We start from the raw sequence: 18,437 nt of genomic DNA, 5'->3' as shown, positions 1-18,437 counted from the left end.
AGATAAAAGGATGGCAGATTCATTCAAAGAAGAATATTTTGAAGAAGAGTATGCAATTTTAAGAAGTGAACTGAAAGCTGCAGTCAAAGCAACTGGGAAAAAAACAAATCACTGGAAGTAAATGAGATGTCATTAGAACTATTTCAAGCCAAATATTTAGGAGCCTATCAAAATCTTACCAAAAATTTGCCAGTCAATATCAGGGGGCAGGGGGAACAATGGCTCACAGACTGGAAATGTAATATATACATTCCTAATAAAGAAAACATCAAAGGCTGCAACAACTATTGTTGTTGCAACAACCACTGAAACCGGAACTAAGCTGCCTTTTCCATCCTGGTAGGGCCCTGATTCCATCCTGGGCCCTGCCTCTCCTCCCTTCTCCTTATACTCTGAGGCTACTGTTAGGACAGAATATGGAGAAACAGATGGCAAACAGGTCAGACTAGGATTATTGTATCTTTCTATCTCTTCAATCTATATGCAGAATATCATATGGAAAACTGGATTAGATTTAAATGAAAGTGGAGTTATAACTGGATTCATTAACAATTTGAAATATGCAGAAGACATCATGTTACTGGCAGAAAATAATGAGGACTACTGCTGAAGGTTAAAGCAGGATTACAGCTGAATATCAAGAAGTCAGAAGTAATTACTACTGAGGAATTACAGAAGTTTAAGGTTGGTGAGGAAAAATCCAGAGGGTTTAAAGGTTTTCTATTCCTTGACACCATCATCAATCAAAAGAGAGACTGAAATCAAGAAATCAGAAGGGGATTGATAGCCCAATCCTATTGGGGGGTGGAGGCGAATTGCATCACGGAAGTGGTGTGGGGCTACCGACCTGTTTGTCCCCAATACCTGACCGACCTTCAGTTCTGCAGTGGCAAAACATGAATGTCTGGGCCACCGCAGAGCTGCGCTGGCATCTGACACTTGCCCTGGGGGAGGGGCCATGGTTTTTCTGGGGAGGAGCCAATGATTGTCAGCTTCCATCCCAGATTTGTGAGCAGTTACACTGCGGCTCAGGACTTGGTCCATTAAGCCCTATAGAGGACTGTCCAGAAATGGTGTGTGTGTGTGTGTTAGGTTTTCTACCTCCATGTGCCACTGGAAAGCCCTCTGGAGTTGGTGGGACAGTGCCACAGTGGCACCATTCCTGGCTGCCTTAGGCTGAGGATTCGGCTGCCTGAGTGGGAAGGGCAGCCATAAGAGATTTAGGAGAAATTCTAAGTGTAAGGAAGTGTTGCTGGAGACCAAGACTGTTATTATTCAAAGCTGATAGGAAAAAAGTAGATTACTTTGAAATCTGGTATTGGAGGAGCGTTTTAAGGATACTGTGGACCTTCAAAAAGACAAACCAATGAGTTCTACATTAAGTCAAGCCTGAACTCTCCCTAGAAGGTAAAATGCAAAAACTGAGCCTATCATACTTCAGGGTCAAGACAAGACTCACTGGGAAAGACAATAGCTAGGAAAAGTTGAAGGTAGCAGGACAGATGAAGATCCAACATGAGATGGATTGATTTAACCTCAGTTTGAGTAAGGCTGTTGATGATAGGGTGTTTTGGAGGTGATTAATTCATATGATCATCATAAAGTGGAAGCAATTTGGTAGCAGTTATCACATGTGCGTGTGCACACACACACAGAGCATAATTATTCCTGGATAAGGCATACTGCAATGCTGGAACAAACATCGTTCTTCAATTATAGATACTTCTGTGGTCAATAATGTTTTTAACCTGCTGTACTGGTACATCACTGGCATCCCTATCTGGACAAAGTAGATCAGTTCCCTGTTACATATGCTTCGGGAACATTTATTTTATTGAAGTTTACTGTCTTTGTATTCTAATTTCCTTCATCAATGGCTGATGAATGATTTCCAGGAAACATTAAACTGCTCCAAGCCTGTTTAACCTCAGCAAAGTTGCTGTATCACGTTTCCTCCAGCGATAAACTGGGATCCAAATTAGATTACAGCAACATCATTTATCTTTGAAAACTGTTCAGAAAATGCAGTTTCTTCAGTTGTTCCAGAATGTGGAAAATTGAGTGGTGACTGTGAGTAGGTATTATAAAAGTATATTATACCATCACAGTATCAATACTGATTCCAGTCTCAATTTAAAAATTAGTTTTAACCTATAGAAAAAATGTTTTGGGAACTGAGAGAATGTCTTTAGTGTTGCCTTCACCAATATGAACAGAAAAAAATATAGGTCAAGATGCTCTTGTTTCCAATATGCTTTCATGATCCAAGCATGAAGTAACAACTTACTTGGGTAAAATGGCATAGCTTTATTGATTACAGCTGACATTGCCTTCAGGCAGCATTGGGGCAACAGATCTGAGTACTAGCTGACCTGCCTCCTGGCCATTAAGCAGATCACATAACTCCCAGCCTGCCTGCTGGTGGAATACCACATGGATGTAAGCCACTGTATGGATTTCTCTGCCATGACATTAAGGTGGCTTGACACCTGTGTGGGGCATTCCTCCTGCAAGTTCTTATCCCAAAATGCTGTAAGGGGATTCCCAAAGATGGCAGAAATAGGCATGCAGATCAAGTTACCCTCCAAAATGGATCTGGCCCCATCCTGACACCACCAAAGATTGCAGCAGCTGTTGGACCATGACATTAATTTCTCACACAAATAAATTCTCAGAATCTTACAACAAAACTGTTACCATATATGGAACAAGAAATGCCAGATGTTCAAGCTGAATTCTGAAAAGAAAGAGACACTAGAGATCATATTGCAAATTCATGTTGGCTGCTGAACATACGAAAGAATTTCAGAAGAAAATAACATTGTGTTTCATAGATTACAGCAACACTATTGAAGGTGTGGATCATGAAGGGCAGCCATGAAGGAGCTAGAAAAGATTCTTAGGAGTAAGGATCAAGTTAATCAAAATCAAGTTAATTCATGCCAAAGCATTCACTGTTACTATGTATGGATGTGAAAGCTGGGCAATGAAAAAAGCTGACAGGAAAAAAGTAGATTCTTTTGAAATGTGGTGTTGGAAGAGAGAGTTTACTGACACCATGGACCTCCAAAAAAGATGTAGTGAATTCAAGATCAAATCAACCCTGAACTATTCCCAGAAGGTAAAACATGTAACATAACCATGGGACCAATGTAGCTACAGGACTGCCTCTCCGGTATGTCCTCCGAAGAGTTCTCTGATCAGCAAATTCCAATCTTCTGGTAATCGCCAGACTCAAGGAAATCCATCTTGCTTCAACCAGGAGCAGGGGCCCAGCCTGTGATAGAACAACCTATTTGAGGAGACCAGGGCCTGTGAGACTTAATGTAGTTCTGCAGCACTTGTAAGACAGAGCTGTTTTGAAAGACATATGGTTGAGGCAGCTACAGTTAACATCTAGGCCTCTCCCACCAGCACCACCTACACCAGGGGTAGGGAACCTTTAACACTCAAAGAGCCATTTGGACCCGTTTCCCATGGGAAAAGAAAATACTTGGAGCCGCAAATAATTTTTGACATTTAAAATAAAGGTAACACTGTATATATTGGTTTTTTAACCTTTTACTCTGCTCATTCTGAGAAGCGGATGGATGTGTCCGCCCTGCTGCCTGCAGGGCGGGCAAGGATGGGGCCAGCGGCTCAGCCTTGCCGGCTGCCGGGAAAGCTCCCGCCCCGCTCCAATGGGGCAGGCGAGAGGGGAAGCCCGCAGCGCGGCCCAGCTGGCCACAGGCAGTTGGTGCGCCCGCCCTGCTGCCTGCAGGGCGGGCAAGGATGGGGCCAGTGGCTCGGCTCGTGGAGCCGCAGTGCAAGGGCAGAAGAGCCACATGCGGCTCTCGAGCTGCAGGTTCCCTACCCCTGACCTACACCATCAACATCAGTTAAGAACCCTTGGTGTGGTATGTTGTATGCTGAAAGATTTGAAACATAAACACCATCTTGGTAGTTCATGCTATCTTTGGATTGTATTATTGATTGTTTTATATGTATGTTTTATAGATGTTGTGGGCTGCCTTGAGCCCAAAAAATTAATTAAATATTAAATTTAAATAAATAAATAAAAACTAGTGTTAAATTCAGATTCAGAAAAGCAGGTATTTATGGAATACTTTAGTAAGTCCTAGTGAAAAGCTTTGTTTTTCACTCCTGCAATGTATTTGGCAGTAATTTTAGAAATAGTATTGCACTAAGCAGATCCTTTCTTCATGATTTGGGTGTCAATTCTGGATATTTAGATGGCTTCAAAGCATTCCTGTAAGTATTTGTCACAGATTCAGAATGTCCAATCAGGATGTCTATTGGTGTGACATTAAATGGTCCAGAAGCAGACTAGCCACATATGTTATCACTTGTTTTAATTCAGAGTTATTGTGTTAAGGAAGAAAAAGTGAAGACCTAATTCTAACATATTTAGCCAAACTAGACATATAAAAAGTATCAATTAAAAAGACATGTACAGATGAGTCTTCTGACTGGTCTTCTGCCAGAGTAATACTATTCACTTAGTGGGAATCATAGAATGCAATCAATTAGAACAACTGGCAATCTATATATATAAAAAGCTAACAGTGTTTTTGTTGATGACAGTATACCTCAGTAACTGCTGGGCCAATTCCTCTGACAATTCCCAGCCACTATAGTCAGCCAGGCGAGAGTGTTTTTAGATGTTCACATACTTGAAATTTCACACCTGGCCCAGGTAAAATGCCTTTTTCCTGGCGCTCCCTGGTGAAGGACATGCAGCTGCCTGTGTGTAACTGTCATCCTTAGAATGTTCATGCTGCTTAGAATGTTCACTCAGATGGCCAGATATGAGCAGTGGAAACAGCACATAGGCAGTAACTTGAGTGGAAGTGAAACACATACACACACATACACACAAGGGAGAGGGAAGGGAGGGAGAGGGAGGGGTGGCATGCAAGGGAAGAGAGGGAGGGAGAGGAAAGGGACGGAGGGGGAATGGCATGCAAGGGAAGAGAAGTGAGAGAGGGGAGACAGTGAGGGGTGGCACACAAGGGAGGGGAGGCAGGGGGCCCAGCATCTTGATATGACCCACCCACCCTAGTGGAGGAAAAGGGAAGGGAAGGAGGGGGAGGGGTGGCATGCAAGGGAAGAGAAGTGAGGGAGGGAAGAGAGTGAGGGGCGACATGCAAGGGACGGGAGGGAGGGGCCAGGCACCCTAGATTCCCTGAATACTGCGGTTACAGTTAAGAAAACCAGGCATGCATTACTCAGGAGTAAGCTCGGTACAGCAACCGTGACATACTTTGAATCGTGCCCCTCAGAGGGTTTCCTCAGAAGCGATACCCATTGCCACCAACCAAACTTACTCCCAGGTAAAGGATCATGACCAGCCAGCGTAGATGTGTGGGAGGGGTAACTTTCCATCCCCCCCCAAGGAATGCGGGCACACACATCAATGACTTCGCACAATATCAGGCTGCATGTTTACATGAGCACGTACTGCTGGCCTCTGCAATTGATTTGCTGCTACTGTTCCTTTCCCATTTCACCACAATAAGCCACAGCAACGCGTGGCCAGGCCCCGCTAGTTTGAAATAAAATGAAAGTAGAAAGATAGAAACATGAGCAAAGTCTTACATCTCACAGAACTGTCAGACTATGTGTCCAAATAAGCATCTTAACCAACAGCTGACTGTTTCAGCACCATGGCTAGCTCACGAGTTCTAAGCTGAAAGTGTTGCATATTAGTCTCATCCTTATTGATTGATAGCATTCTGAGACTGGGTAAGGATGGGAAAGAGGTCATTCAGTGACTCTTCCCCATATTCTTCATGATAACTACTAATGTATATTTCAGTCTCAGTGAAAATGGAGTTTGGGTTAGTTTCTTGAATTCTACCCTTCTATGAAGACTTGTAATTAACATGCAGAAATTTTAAAAATGTTTAAGCTCCAACTTAAGGAGATTGCTCACACTTGCCTCCTTTTATTGCAATCCTCAACTGCTTCTTGATAATGCTCACATATCTGTCTGACAGTTAAAGAAAGAATGCATTATCTGTCTGTTCGGTTAAAGAAAGAATGCATTATAGGCATGACTGGCTGTTGAATTTGCATGCAAACACAAATAAAATTAGTTCACATCAGAGTTTAAATCGGAGATAATTCATAATATCTTTATAAGGAAAATTTTTCTTCTCCCTCAGGGAATTCCTGTTGTCCACTTAAGGACAGTAGTAGGTGTTGAAGCAGCGGATTTACTCGGAGTAGACCACCTTGTAGGACGCAATGTAGACAAGAACTGACAGAACTGACAGACACACAGTCACCAGTGCAGTTCTATTTATTGCTATCTACTAACAAAGTGCTTCGCCAGACCACAGGTGTTTTCAGGCGCTCATCACACTGCTGTCTGTGCTAACTATATACAAAAGTGGTACCAATCAGGTGCCCTCACCTTATCAGGTTTGCACACGGTACAAGCTGTGCACTCTGTACTAATCTGCACACGGCACCTGTTAGAAGGAGGGTCCAGCTGTCATTTAGATTTTGCTCATCTAAACATTCACACATGTTCTCACACCCCTTCCAAAATCGGTATGACAGTACAGTTCCAGACAGTAGGTTTACCATCAATCTCTATGAGGGCACATCTGAGATTATTAAAATATTATATTAAACTGGAAAATATTTCAGATACTCACATAGTCAAGTGTGGATTTTGGTTTTTATGGGGAAGGGAACAAATGGGTCCACTTGCTAACACCCATATTACAAACATATTCATTACCTTTGACTGAGTTGTTAAAAAATGGGATTCCATCAATATTTGTAAATGGCTCTTAGAGAAGGATCTCACAATATCAAATTGATTCAAACTTCCGTGTTCTCAATGTGGTATACGCATTTCAAACAATGCCCTCTGCATTTCAACAGGGAACATTTAATAATGTACTTATGGAACTGATGCTCTAACCAGATTGAAGACCTTATTCATTACATCTTATACTGCCTCTTGTATGACAGTATTTGTATGAAATTGCTTCCAGATTTGGCAAATCTCCATGGTGCTGATGAGGATTGTATTGTATTGTATTCTGGTTGATGAAATTCCTTCGATTACTTTTAAAGTTGCTACTTTTGTATTCTTAATTCTTGCTGTATGAAATAAATTTGTTTCTTAATGTTTTGAAAGATTTTAGGATAATATATATCTGATGGGATATTACAGTCATGTTTAGTTTACTGTTTGTTGTTTCAGTGCTTTATTTGATATCTAACAGGTTTTGAGTATTGTTATTATATAAAGTGTCATTGTATTATTACTGTCAGGCCGTTTCCGCACGGGCGAAATATGACGTCGTGGAAACGGGAAAAGAAACGTCAGAGCGAGAGCATTCGCACGCATAGTGGTGGTGTGCCGTCGCGAAAATGCTTAATTGATGCGAAGACGCCGTATTCAAAAAACGCTTCGAAGCGCTCTTTTTCCACATGTGATGCACCGACGCCGCAGTCGTGCGAACCGCCGCCACGGAGCCGTTCTCAACAATGGCGACTGCCAAAAGGCCAAGCTTGGTCACCGCACCCCCCCACACACACACGTTTGTCCCTGGTGATTTCCCTGCATGGTCAAGCACCTTTCCCAGATCCATGTCGCCTGTGCAGATGGTGGCTGCCCATACACACTCTGGTCTCACAGGTAACATGAACTGGGACTGACAGTAGCTGGGAGGGGAGGCAATGACAGATGGGGGATGGGCAGGACATCAGGGCAGTCACATCAGCCAATCGCGCTGCTTCGCGAGTGCGCAGCCACAACGGAGCGTGGCGAGACGCCGCTTCCGCAGCGCTTCCGTGCGAACCGTCACATTTCTGCGGGGCTCCTGACGCACGCAGCTCCGCCTGTCTGTGCGAATGCTTTTTCGCGGATGTGTTGCTATTTACGACGTCATCGCGTCGCTCCTTTTGTCTGTGCGGAAACGGCCTCAGATTTTGTTGCATGTTGTTTGTTATCTGCTGTTGTATGGTGTATGTTGTTATGGCCCATAGTCACAACACTACATAAATTCATTTATTCACATCAGACTTGCTTTTTATTTCAGCTATGCCTTAGTTTGACCAAAATATATAGAACAGATACAATATATACTATATAACAAAAATTATAAGATTTTAATCATGGAACTTGCTGTAGAATTACCATGTGCATGCATGCCAGAATTAATCCGTAATAACCCTTTATGATCTGGATGCTGTGCTTTGTTCAGCCAGATGTAGCGTTCAGTTCTTTCTGCTGCAGCCACTTCTCAAGTCCTCCAGGGCTTGGGAAACGGTGTCTAGAGTGGAGGTGGGGTGGAAAGGAAGATAACTGATTGCTGTGCTTGGTTTAGCCAGATGCAGCATTCAGTTGCAGCCCCCCCCTCCCCCCCAGTGGATTCTGAAGACTTGAGAAGCCATGGTCGGGGGAAAGGAAATTTTTCAGGTTTGGCTTTAGAATTCACACATCCTATTAAAATTAAATCTATCCAAACTTAATCTATTAATCCAAACTTTTCATAGCAAATATATATATTTTTATTTTGACTAAATTGCTACCAACATTTTTGCTGTTTTAGTTTTTTCATATAATCTATATGTCACATGGCTCTTTTTTCAAGAAGAAAAGACAGTTTTTTAAAAGGCCCCAAAGGACTTGAAGTGAAACCAGTAAATAGTAATTTTAAAATGATAGCATCATAATAACCGGGTCAGCTGCTTACAACAAAAAGAACTTACTAAATAGAATAATATTTGTCTGTACTCTTTCTCTGCAGTAAACTGAAGACCACCCAGTATATTTAGTTTGAATTATCATATCATTTCAAATGCTAACAGTGTATTTGAGAGTTAAACAATTGTGTCCCCTTACATATTTTACATTTATAATTTCTTGTTTGCTACATTATGCATATCATTCAAATACATGTGTCTATATAAACCCAGTATAATATTTACAAATGTATTTCCCAGAACGCTGGACCTAATCAATAGTAACTTTTAAGAAGCAGGCTTAGGAAGACTTTAAAATGTAACAGTTTCATTTCTTATGGCAGACTATTGAAAAGAGACTGTGGTACAGATGCTTGGTATCCCATTCACTGCATCATATCTTGCACTGTTGAAGTTAAGCAGGAGACGCTCTCTAGAAATGGAGGCAAAGCTTGCTATCAGGCATCCCCAAACCATCCTCCCTATCCTTTGCCATCTGTAATTATGATGGGGTCAAAACGCTCAGCAGATGTTGCATATGTTGTTGAACAAGATGTTGCTTTTTTCTCACCCTAGAGAACAAAGCACTTTGATCAGTTTTTTCTATTTATTTACTATATGTTTACTATTACTGTACCATGATGAGGCAATGGCTGGCAATAATGCTATTGTGAAATGTGTTGGCCTAGATGCTGGGTTATGGCATCATGACACCAATTGTGATCTCCCACCAATATTAGAACACTTCTACAGAGTCCTAACTCCTGCTCTGTACTTGCAAACATTTGGACAATAAGACGGGAAAAGATCTTCACACTGTTTAATTTCCATGAAGAAGTGACCATCATCTATATTCTGCAGTTCATATTTTATTACTATCTTGTCAATGGCCATTGATTTTTGTACAGATCCCAATATTTTGAATACCAGCAATATTATTTGGTTTTCTTGCACACCTATTATGGGTACTATTATTTTGCATTTTCCTGTAAAATCAATGGTTTTCTGTACATGAGAGAATATTAACCTAGGTTTTAGAAAACTCTAACCATACACTATATAGCAAAACAGACTTTAATACTTATTATTGTGACTGACCCACAAGGTGGCACTAAAGAGAAAAGCGACAATTTTCCTGACAAAAAGTGAAAAGGAAATGCAGAAGGCCATATGCTGAATCAATGTTATTTTAATTAGAAGCATGCTTCTTTCATTGCCAGTTACCCTATGTTTTGTAACAACCCCCAAAGCTAAATAGCTATACATATAATTTGTTTTTGCTCAATTAACTGTTATTTTTGAAAGTAAACAAATCAGATTTAAATCTTATCCTGTTTCAGAATCATGCACTTGCCATGCTCAGGCTAAAGTTCATGAATATTTCCTGTTACAGAACACATATACACAATATCCAACAAAACAAACTGATTTGATATATTTTCTTTAAAACATGGCCTCAATCCTCCACATGAGTAAATTACTTAAATCCCATTGTCTTAATCTACAGTAAACCAAACTGTTATATCTGTGTTTAAACCATTTTAGTACTATTGAAATAAATAGAACAAAGGCAATTTAATGGTACTAGAATATCACATTCTCCTTGTATGACTAAGCTGCACTCCTATTCTTGCTTTTGGAAATGAGTCCCCAATAAATGGAGCTTATTTGTAAGCAAACATGTAGGATGAGGCTGCAAGGTAATAAAGGCAGTTCTAATGTATTTTAAAGTGTTTTCAACCTCTGAAAATTATTTTCAGTTCAGTGTCCAATTGCATTCACAGAGTTCCGAGCGCATGAAGAAGTTTCCATTCATGGATCTGTTGTAGCAAGGGCATAACAGACTCCTGTTTAGAGAAGAAATGTTGCATTCGGCAATCTGCCTGTATACCAAGCACAGCTGTCTGGAAGAAATCTGCGCAATTTTAACCCAACAGCATCTGTGCAGTTTGTGGAGCACCCCACCTTTTAGCTGCCTAATATGCAGATGGAGGTTTCACACAGCAGTCTCAAAAGGGCTGTCTAACACTAGGCATGAAAGTCCTGCTGAGCGCAGTCACATTTATTCTCAGGTAAGAATGCATTGTAATCCAACTACCGGTATCTTCAGCCAATTTAAAGTAACTCTTCCATACTATGATTACTGTCAGAAATGGAATGGTCATGGATCATTACAAGTAGCTTGCACTGAATGAATGCATATGTTAACTACCCATTTTTATGACAATGATCAGCTATATAAGTATTTCATTCTAAAGAGCAATATGAAGGCACACAGGAGCAATGCAGGAGAGCCAGAAGGAGGAAAGGAACTCATATACGTACATATGAAAAATACTGAAATGTTAAAGGGCAGATTAAAAATGTGGAAATATTTCTGTATGCATGGTTGGGGGTTGGGAAAGTATGGGTTGAATCACAGTGGGAAAGCGCAAAGCAATGAACAGCTCAAAGAACAACTCCTTATATTACAGTGGTGATAAACAAAAATATGTATATTTTAAACTAAGCAGAGGAAATACTTTCTATTCAGCATTTAAGTAATGTGTAGTTCTCTGCTTAAGATATCACTAAGGGGAATATGAAACAAACTCTTCAAAGTTTTACATCAAGACAAATAAGATTTTCCACTATTATAAATCATAACATAGAATAGTTCAAAATTGGAGAAAAAGTGAATCATGGGCAGCACCATCCAAACAGCCAGGTGGCCGCCTGTGGAGAGGCTCGCAAAGAGTAAAAGCCTCTCTACTCCCATGAAGCCTCCATGGGGCTGTATAGACTTATGCCACCTTTTTGGCGGCTTAAGTCTAAACCAACCGTCACTAGTGTAAGGTGGTGAATAGCCACCCCAAATTGCCCCTGTGGAAAGGGTGGCAATGGCCTCATTCCAATGGTTTCACCTCTCCATTGGGATAAGTCCCCGGGAGAAGGCAAAACTGCTGAAGCAGCTGTGCACTGTGACTGCTCCCACGAGCAGATTCACCCCCTCCTTTGGATAGGGTCATTAAAGAACATAAAAAGATCCCTTCTGAATCAGACAGCTGGTTCATGTAGCCAACATCCTGTTTCACAGTGGTCAACTGGTTATCCTGGAGGGCCAAAAATAGTACACTGATGCAATTTTTTTTAAATGGGAGTGTTATGGAGATGCTTAGCTCTCTTCCACTGAAAGTATTAACTTGTGCCACGAGTTAGGAGTCTACTTCACATAAGAATTTTATTTTATAATCAATCAATTATCAATAAAGCTGGGCCATTTAGGAGTCCAGTAAAAATGCATTCTGTGTGCCACTGACCAAGGAAGGAGGTGGCCAGAAGCAGCTGAAATGACCACAGAGCTTATACTACTCCAAAAGCTCAGCATGTCATGATCACAATAATCTAGAAACTGTAGGGCTTAATTCAATGGATTTCTATCCTAGAATAAAGCTCCGTCACAAGATTCTTTGACCTGAAATGCACAACTGCTGGTCTGCCATAAACACTAGGACCTGCACAACTGTGCCAGAAGGCACTTCCTACATCCCAATGAAACTTATAAATATTACAAACTACCAGGGTTTTGACCTGTGTTGGATGGCATCATCATCCTCTGAGAAGGACTCATATGGTCCAACTCTTGACACACACAGCACTGGAAGGATTGAGGAGGACAGTGTCATTATCGATTCTGGAGTTAAAATATCCATTCAACTTTAGATGGAAGATAGTCTGGAGAAACTTAATAGTGAGAACTTGAGGAGGATGGAACCAAGCTATTATTTGTTCCCAGCTGCTTAAGAAAGCCTAAAGATTATTCTGTCTGGGTAGAACCTTAAACTTTTACTTCAGTATAATAAATTCTGAAATCAGATAATCAACTGCATTTTCTAAGTATTGCAAGCCTTCAGATATTATTTTACAATTTAACATATCAACCTAGTATGTCAATTTGGTTTTTTCTTGCTTCCGTAAGTGAAAGATAAATCCTTCAATGTCACATGTCATATTTGAACAAGAGATTCTTTTCAAAAACAAGTATATTCTGTCATTTTCAACTTAGATAAAGAACCATCAGGGGTGGATCTGCCAGAGGGACATGTGGGGGTCACCTGTCCTTGGGCGCTACTCATTTGATCATGTGGGGGAGCAAAATTGCAACTTCATGTGATCAAGCTGCCACTCCCACCTCTATTGGAGGCTGTGCCTGCCTCGCTTGAGCAAGTGTGGCCTCTGATGGAAGTGGGGGGCGGCCCAGCCTCCCTGCTGGCTGCTGTAAATGGGGCATGGAGTGGGGGAGCTGGGCACGGGGGGCACAGCGGCTGGGCGTGGGGTGTGTGGGGTCATACCCTGGGTGCCATTTTCGCCTGGTACACCTCTGAGAACCATCATACAAAAATCTAGTACATTGTTTCCTCACAACATAGGGAAAGGATCAGAAGCTACCACAGCTGGACATATGATGCTGTAAACAGAGAATGAGCCAAAGGGCCTAAATCAGTTGATGGAGTCAATCTGATCATTATTAAGAACTAACATAGTAAACTTGGAGTCGAGAAAGAATTATCCACAGACCCTCCCAAGATGGCTTAGAGAAAGACTCCATCAAACTATCTTTAAGTTTCCACCATCATTCAGTTTTCAAAGAAATTGTTTGATTTATGCAGAAAAAGAATAAACTAAAAGACCTACAGACCTTAAATTTACCTTGTAATTTTGCCTATGTAAATCCAGTTCCATGAATAAATTTATTTATTTATATTTTTATTTGTATCCTGCACTTTCCAAGAAGGGTTCAGGGTGGCATAACAGTAAATTTAATACAGATAAAACAGTCAGTAAAATAATGGTTAGAAACAGTTAAAAACAACCACAGATGGTGAAAATCCCCCCTCCCGGAGGCCAATGTTAGTATTGATTGGGCTGGCTGGCTAGATGGAAATAGCTAGTGGAAAAGCTCCGTCTTGCAGGCCCTGTGGAACTCATTCCAATCCCACAGGCCCTGATCTCATCAGGGAGTTTATCCCACCAGGTAGGGGCCAGGACTGAGAAAGCCCCAGTCCTTGTGTAAGCCAGCTGGACCTCTTTGGGGCCAGGGATCTCCAGTAAATTTTCCTCTGATGAGCGGAGGTATCTAGTGGGGCAATATGGGGAGAGGTGGTCCTGTACGTATGCAGGTCCGAGACTCCATGTATATATGTAGCTGAGATCCTTTTCTTGTAAGCCTACAAAATGAAGATGCTAAGCAGGGCTAATGAAATTCTGATAAAAAGGCAACTTCAATGATGTCGCCAGTCCATTGTATTTCTTTACCCCAAAAATAGGCTACTTTATTCAATTGGAACTACACAATATGAAGTGTAACCTAGTGTATACTGAAACATCATGTCTGGGAAGGATAACTGTTACAGTGAATTGGTAAGGTATGAGATGATACACGTACTCCCTCTTTTGTAGCATGTTAAGTCTTGCAGCTCATAAAATGCAATTGCATACAGGATGCTGATGGCCTGAATGATTTTTAAAAAATATATAATTGGAGTCATTACTAAGATGCTGTTTCAGAAATAAACCTTTATCTGTTATCTTTCAGCAATGTCCCAGAGACAATAGTCAAAATGATGACTGGATTGCTGATCCAACACTTGTGAAACCTGTTAATGAATGCAGCCCAGTTAGAAAATATCCAAGGACTTTACAAATGAATCTAGTATTCTATATTTAGGTTTTTTCCCCTCTACTTCAAATTATGTGTAATTTCACACACTAGCTGAATAGTGTGCCCACTGAACACAGTACAACATGAATATTTAATTTGTTGAGAAGCTGCTCTCAATTATTAGAGGGTCATTTCCTCTGCCACAGAAAATGAATAAAATGCCAAAGTAGAGTCCAGTATAAAGAGTGTTGGTAGTGGCATAAGATCTTAGTACAAATGCTAGCATAGCCATATACTCTTTTGGTGATTGATCAAATTAGCATCTCGAATTTCCATGAAATAGAAACAGCAGTTTCTTAGTCTATAGTTATTGTGATGAACAATTCAGTAAGGATTGTGAAGCAGTTGGCACCCTTAAAATACCACTAAAATGAAAGTTATCATTGCTTCTTCTTCCAGTAATTATATAACATGATGCCAATTTTGCTGTCTCTCTCTTCCCCCCCCCTTCCGCCCCCCGGGGGAAGCAGCAGTTTTTTATAGTCAAGCATTGCTTATTTACACCCCAAAACTGCCCACTGTCTATCCAACATATCCTTGCTCTCATTCTAGATAGACTTCTAAAGTTATGCTAACAGTTAATGTACAGATGTACCCAGATCATATACTGATCATATCTTCAACAATATTTATTTTCAAACAGTGAACTGAACCAGGATGTGTCAAGGTGTGATTTGAACAGTTGTTGAATCTTGAGCGTAAATATTATGTTGAATCTAAGTGAGAAACTTGTGTGGTTTGGCACTTTGAGAAATAAATCAATATGACAAAGGTGACTCCCTCTGATAGTTACTTCAGATAATCTTCATAAAAAAGTACTCAGACTCATGGATCTATGTATTATATATGAAACATCTATAATGAGTAATTTAACAACTACCAGCATGTGGTTTGATACTTTTCCCCTCATTTCCCACATATCTATCAACAATAGTTTCCCACTAATTACTTATAATGAAAATAATTGATCCCAGAAGCAATGCTCGAATTAAAGGTAACATGAAGTCCTTGCTGTCCACCTCTTGCAATGTTTAAGAAGGTTCCAGGGGGAACATAATTTACCCCCTACATCTGAAGGCCTTCATGATCTTCTGCTGGGGTCTCTTTCTCCATAGAGGGTTTCAGTAGCTTGGTGCCTGATTGAGGACTGTTGTTTCTCTTGATCTGTATTGTGATCTTCACCAATGCTCTCTCTTAGCCTGCTGGTTGGCTCTCTGACCCCATGCATTCAGTTGACTCACATTCTCCTTCCTGTCAAACAAAATTTCTTGCCAAACCTAAAGAAACCATGTTTCCTCAACTTTTACTTGCACACCAGCTGAGGGAACAAAGGGGAGATTTCCTGCTGCTGATCTGGCTTTTTCAAGGAAAGTGGGCGAAATGATTCATGGAAACAAAAAATAATGCTCATAACATAGTTCTCTATTTTCAGTGCAGTTAAACTGGCGTAGCTTGTTGTTGGTCTTGGTAGTTTGTAAATTGAGTGTGCAAGATCCAAGAGACATGTCCTGGTTACTGCTCATACAATTTCATAAAGTTGGCTCAGAGTGGACCCAGAATTATATGCTTAACTTGTACAGCTGCAGCATCTTGTGAGAACAGAGCTGGGATGGGTGATTTACGAGCACTTGCAATGGTGGAAACAGCTGTAAAGTTACAGCTGACTTATGGTGACCTCAAAGGGTTTTCAAGGCAAGAGACGGACAGAGAGGGTTTGCCACTGTTTGTCTCTGTGTAACAACCCTGGATTTCCTTGGTGGTTTTCCATCTAAGTACTAATCAGGCCCGACCTTAACCATACTGGGCTAATCTGAGTCATCCAGGTCAGGGCATGAACACTACAAGGAGGGGCTAAAACTGAGAGATAGGATTTGTGGATTTTGTTAAGATCCCCTGCCTTTTCTCCCATAATTTGAGTATTTCTCACTAGCCCAATTCTGGGCTTTAGTGAGACATTTCACAACTAATTCCTCACCTCCATCTTCTACACATATTCTACTTGTCCATACAATACCTCTGTACTCACACTCAACATGCTTGTATTTTACATTCATGATGCTGGCTGCAGTATACTCACACTACATCCCTCTCCTTCCCTCTATCCTCCTTGAAACTGAATCCTCCCTTCTCTTAGGAAAAAGCATTTGTGTCTGTAAAAATCTAATTCTTAATGTAGCAGATCAGAGCTGTACCCCAGTAGCTTGTAGGCACCAATCTATCCAGACGGCTGTTGCAGGACAATGATAAATTCCTGCTAATGACTTTGATTTTTCAAATGTCTTCCACCTACTCTCTTTCTCAACATTTACTCTTCTTGTTTTTTCTTTGTTCACTGTTAAGTTGCTGTGAAGCGTCTTAGGAATCTGTAAGGGTTGGATGCCTGAGTAAGTCACTGTTGACTGAAGTGAAATTTAACCATGCATTTGTGAACAGTTTTATACACATGCTGAAAGCAGTTTCTTGGAGACTTTAATGTTTCCACCCTTAAAGGCAAGAGACAAATTACTTTACCCAGGAGAGCAGTTGTAAGATAGACCTTGCTCTAGCACTTAGTTTTTAAAATGAGAACTATTGAATCTTGAGCTTGCCTGGAATCATGCATGTTTTCTGCCAGATTCCTTTTCTAATTCTGGATTTAGGGACTGGCTGTGATTAGCCTATATTTACTTACATGTTTCATTATAGGTTACTTTTTACTTCAGGTGCAATTTAAAATATATGATTAGCCCATCAGCTTTCAAGAGCTCACATACCTAGCACTGTTTTCCTGTCATTTGATATGTCTTCAGTTATTAAATATTTCAGTTCAAGAACTGAGTTATGGTGCCATTTGGTTATTATATACTCTGTAAGTAGTGAATAGTTCATCACCACAAACTGTTATCAGCACTGTTGTCCTGAAATATGGTTCATATATGAAGCTGCGAATCTCTGTAACTTCAGACAACTTAATGCAATCACTATGATTGTATCAGAGAGTAGCCAAGTTGTAAAAAATACAATTACATTCAATCTTAGCTCAAAGTGTGCTTACAGTCGACTGACTTCAGGACTCACCCCATTTAGATTCTGGTGCCATGCAGAATTGTGTTTGCTCTTATGAAGATGCTCATCTCATAGTGTAACCTCAGACTGAAAATGCACAATTGCAGTACTATCTAAGCAGAGTTATACCCTTAAGGTCAATAGACTTAGAAGAGAGTAATTCTGCCCAGGGGTGGCACGTTTAAAAATCTGTCATGGTTTGCTTATGTATAAAGACAGGCTGGAAGTTCACAAGCAAAAATTAGAAAGGACTCGTTGTGTACATAGAACGGGTGAATCTCTCATTGCACATTATGAAACACATACCTATTTGAAGTTACCATAATACCCACTTTTCTCCTACCCACACCACTGGACCCTTCAGAACAACTGGTGAGTGAACTGTTCCTACCCTTTGAGATCAGCACAAGAGCTTCACCCTGGCTCAACAGCTTTCTCCTAGCATTTCTTGAAACAGACATACACGACACATATTGTACACTTTCAATATTTAAGTGGAGAACAGATTCCTTTACAGTGAATCCCAGCAAATCCTCCAGTAAGGTGGATTTAGACTCTGACACATGCCAGATCATCAGAATAAGATCTGCCAAAGAGGCTGTCAGTCATCACCAGCCTGGATGCCTTCCATATACAACGCAGTCGCTTCTAAACCCATCTTTGCTCCAGCTCCGCCCCGCTTCCGCCCTGGAGAGAAAGTCTGCCTCTGTTCCGCTCTCTGTAAATATACCCCAAGGAGGTTTCAGAGGCAGCTAAGCGAAGTCCCTAGAAGCTGCAGGCATCCTTCGCGACAGCCACATTAAAGCTCTCAAGTCTCTCGCTCCTGATTCCATCACCTGGGAGTTTCCAATCACTCAAGTAGCCTCGCCGACTTTTCAGGGCTTTTTGCAGTTTGGATATATCTAGATTCGCCCGCCCGCGCTTCGGCTCTGGCCAGGGGCTCGGTTTGACCCCCTCCGAGGGATTTGAGGAGTCCCTCCCC

Source organism: Sphaerodactylus townsendi, linkage group LG06 (assembly GCF_021028975.2).
Source record: "Sphaerodactylus townsendi isolate TG3544 linkage group LG06, MPM_Stown_v2.3, whole genome shotgun sequence".
Taxonomy (NCBI): domain Eukaryota; kingdom Metazoa; phylum Chordata; class Lepidosauria; order Squamata; family Sphaerodactylidae; genus Sphaerodactylus; species Sphaerodactylus townsendi.
Note: the sequence above shows the minus strand (reverse complement) of the source record.